The sequence below is a fragment of the Morone saxatilis genome, unplaced genomic scaffold (assembly GCF_004916995.1).
Source record: "Morone saxatilis isolate NCDOM2014 unplaced genomic scaffold, NCSU_SB_2.0 Contig4, whole genome shotgun sequence".
Classification (NCBI taxonomy): domain Eukaryota; kingdom Metazoa; phylum Chordata; class Actinopteri; family Moronidae; genus Morone; species Morone saxatilis.
This window is the reverse complement of record NW_023339984.1, coordinates 1,056,819-1,061,354: the sequence shown is the minus strand read 5'-3', so window position 1 is coordinate 1,061,354 and position 4,536 is coordinate 1,056,819.

Sequence of the window (4,536 nt, the reverse complement as noted above, 5' to 3'; positions counted from 1 at the left end):
TTTTGTTGTTGTTGGTCATTACTTGTATGTCTTTTAATTTGAGAGCACAGAAATTCACAGAATTTAATCCCTTCTCAAAGTTATATACATTTAGGTTGTAGAAAGAAATTTAGATATAGTTACCTTTGTGCTGCTTTAAAAAAATAACTAAATAAATATTACATATTAGATACATATTATATAACTGAGCAGAATGATAAAGAGGTTTTGATAAGGATACCAAATACTCTCAGTGGACTGGAAGCCAGCAGGCAAGATTCGATGGGCCATTATTTTATTGTAATACAAATAATAGGTAGATTATCTGAACCTGCAGTAGCAGTGCTGGTTCTTTCCGTGATACTTTTGTATTCTACCATACTAAGACTTTGAACTCAGGTTTTGATGAACCCATATGCTTTGTTTTTTTATACTGAAGAAATTATATTTAATTGAAAATGTATTCATACATGAAGTTCAAAGTTCATTCTTGACTCTGGAAACAGCAGTTGAGAGAGCTCTCTCTTCACAAGGTACATTTAATACTAAATGTACACTGGAGAGGCAACATGGTCTCTTAAAGCTGCAGTAGGTAACTTTTGTAACAAAAACTTTTTCATCATAGGTTGTTTTCGTTCAGGTCCGGTGGATTCTTGCAAACGCCACTAGGAGCACTAGGAGGGGCCAGAGGAACCTGAAGTTTAATCAAATATGACAAAAAGTACATTTTATTAAAGTTACCCTGCAGTTTTAAAGTTCTACAAAATATGGAAACTTAAACATCTGCAAATCCATGATAACTGGGCAAAATCAATCTGTTAGTGAAGGTGCAACAATACCTCTATTCAAGTACATTTTATCTATAGCCTAGAATCACAAAGCACTATTTGCCTCAAGGGGCACCCTCTTTCCATAAAACTTCTAGGACAGCTACTAAATGGACCATGAGGGTAGTTTTTTGGTTTATATTTTTTTTATAAATGACATAAAAACGTATACATTATATCTACATTATATCAAGATTAATGTATTATATCTATGTGTACACATGTATATCTGTTCAGTCATATTATATATACACATTATTATTATTATTATTATTATTATATACTGTTATTAACAATAACACTACCATCATGTCATCAGTACTATTACCACCATCTTGCAACTACAACTCTTGCACCTTATACCCTACCAATCAATCATCATACTATTCTTCCTCTTCTTTACTAACAACTTCTTTGCAACCTTATCTACCTATTTATACTCTATTCAGATTATTCTATATAGTGTTTTAAATGTACCTGGTTTATGACGACCCAATTCCCTTTGGGGTTTAATAACATCTATCTTCTTTCACGTATCTCTATCTATCTCTATCTATCATCTTCTATCTATCTATCTATCTATCTATCATATCTATGCTATTTATCTATCTATTTATCTATCATGAGATCCATTTAACAGCCTCTAACAGCAGACGAACAGCTCTGTAATCAGGCAAACAACGTGAAGAATGGGCACTGAATACAAATTAGATGAATACATTTATAATACAAACCATCAGTGTAGAGCACAGCTCTGGTGCACATGTATGCATACTGTGTGTGTGCTGAAGGGTAGTGAAGCCTCACACAAAGCACTGAGGTCTCCATGAGGTGTCACTAAGAGCCGGCGGACCCCCTGCCTGTGTGGTTCTCAGGGTGACACATTACAGCTGTGTGCTTTGATCAGTCAATCTGTGGCTTTTTTTAGGGTTCTGCCCATTTCACAAACACACCTCAGCCACCTGAGGCTGTACGTCTACACACACTATAAACACTGCTACACAATCTTTTAAAACGCTGAAAGGTTAAAAAACTACCTGAGCAACATCTGAGCAGTGGAAACATCAAAATCCAATGTACAACAGATATATATAAATATATATGCCAGTACATTATTTAACTCTATCATATTTATTTTATTTAAATAGTCAGCTTCTTCCCTCCTGCAGTCTCAGGCTGTGAGACTGCTTAATTCATTGTTTCAGTCATTTTCTCTTAATCAAATTGACTGTATCATAATTGTTCAAGGTAGCAATGAAAGAACAATCCTGATCTTCATTATACAACCCTGCATTATAAAATGATAAATTACCCTGAATCCTTAACTAACACATACAGTACTGTAACACACGCTCGCCCTGCACTCTGTCAGCTGTCTGTTGAGTGCTAATCTGGGACATTGATGGAGCAGGTCCCTGTAAAGATGTGGGCACAACAGTTTGTGATTTACCGTTGTTTGGCCGTTTCATCAGACTGGAAATTTGCCAGGAGCAGCCTTAAATCTATGCGGGCTCCTATCCGCTTCGCTACCTCTCAGCTTGGGATTACAGCTTCTACAGTGGTTGGCTGGTCCTGCTGAGCAAGCTGGGTGGATCGTCTTAAATCCACTGTTCTTTAATCTAAACCCAAGGCTTTATTTGTAATGGCTATTTCTGTCATAGGTAATACGTGTTTCAGCCGAAAGCCAAAAAAGATTAAAACAAAACAGAGGGGTTTGAAGGAGCTAGCCTCCGGGTAACAGCATATGAGCTTGCAGTCAATGCCATAGTCAGAATCTGATACAGTCAATTTGAACAATTTTGGCTTTAAAACTCAAATCCAGTCAGACATCATTCAATGATGTTTCAGCAATAAAGCTAGAAAAAAAAAAATAATAATAATAATAGAACATTTTAAAGAGCAGCTGTTGCCATGGCATGTCCTTTACAACTGCACATAATTATATAAACATGTTGCATGTTTTTTAAATGACAGTATCTTCCATTCAAAGGTCAGTGACAACATACTGGACATGGATGTGTGTATGTGTGTGTGTACATGTACATTTTACAGAGCATTAGGTGTGCAGCTGAGCATGAGTGTGTTTACCAGCTGAAATCCATTTGACCTATTTGACTTTATTTCTGACTGAACCATTAATAAACATGTGTTCCAACTAAATGGACAATGCAAGTGGAAACCTTTCAGTGGGATTTTGCAGTTTCATGGTAAGTAATGATGTCAAAAGTATATAACAAAAATATAACTCAAGGTCCACTGGCTCACTTTTTTAGGAGCTTTCAACCACATCTCATGGTCATCATATGATAACTTCATCATATGTGCTGTAGGGTGTGAATGGGCTCCTTGGTCTGGAGCCAGTGATGATGTTTTGGTCCAAATAAACTGTAGGAGAACAGGTTTCAACATCTCATTTACATCCCCAGATTTACAGTGTGAAAATAAGAATGTGTTTGTGATACGAAATGGCTGAATGCTGATTGGATTTTATCCCTCAGTGAACAGGAGACAGAAACAGAGCGAGAGCATCAAGTGTGTGAAGATTACTTCCACCACTTACCCTTTCAAGGCCCACTAATGGAAGAGCCGATGTAGGGAGAGTGTGTGTGTGTGTGTCTGAGTGTGTGTTGGGAGTGAGTTTATTCACTGGTCAGGATGGAGCCTCTCTCTTTCCAGCTTTTGAGAATATGACACTGACCTTGTCATTTACACCATTGCAGTTTCCCCCTGAGAGCTGTGAGTAACAATAGGAACAAAACTGGAAAATAATTATATCCAGGGCACCTTATTGTGAAACCTGTGCTGTGGCCCTATTGTCATTGTCCCAGCTGATCTGATAGAGGCTGAAAGTTCTATCTGATACCACAATCTATGTGTTTTGTGTTGCAATTTAACTCAGTCATACTGTATGCTAATCAGTTAGCATGCACCCTGGACAATCTGCCATACTCAAAGATGTTGAGAACTGTGTATTAGCAAGAATCTTACGATATGTATCATGATACAGGGGTTACGATTCAATATATTGCAATATATTGTAGGGTATAAGATAATATACTTGAGTATTGTGATATGTTGTTTTGTGATATCAATTCTCATAAACAGTGTATTGATTTTTGTGTTTAAACTCCCCACGGTGTTGTAAAGTGAGGGTTGGATGAGATAGAGACACTGTTATGAATTGGCGCTATACAAATAAAACTGAACTGAACTGGACTAAACTTTTCTGGGTGCAACATTCTTTTTACCTTTTATGTCTGTATATGGTGGTGTGTTCTACAGTTTTCCTTAAATTTGATTTCTTTAAAATCACTATATATCACCTTGCTTACTGTATCGCAATATATCACAATATATTGAATCCTTGTATCATATCGGCAGATTCTTGCCAATACAAAGCCCTATGCACGATACTGTAAGCAAGGCAGTATTTCACCATTGTTGTGGTTGCCATCATCATCTACGTCATCATTATTAGTCTTTTCTACTAGTATAGTTGTTGCTGTTGTTGTTGATGTGTATCTTTGTCTCTGTCTCTTTTTTTCTTCTTTACTACTCACTGCCACATCCCCCCTTTACCTCCACTTTCCTCTCTTCCTCTAAACTCAACTGGTCAAGGTAAACAGCCACCCATCTAGAGTCGGGGTCTATGGTTTTTCCTTGCTGCTGTCACCAAGTGCTCACTCATGGGTTCAGCTTCCTGACAGCCTGGAGGATGTGGCTGGGGGGA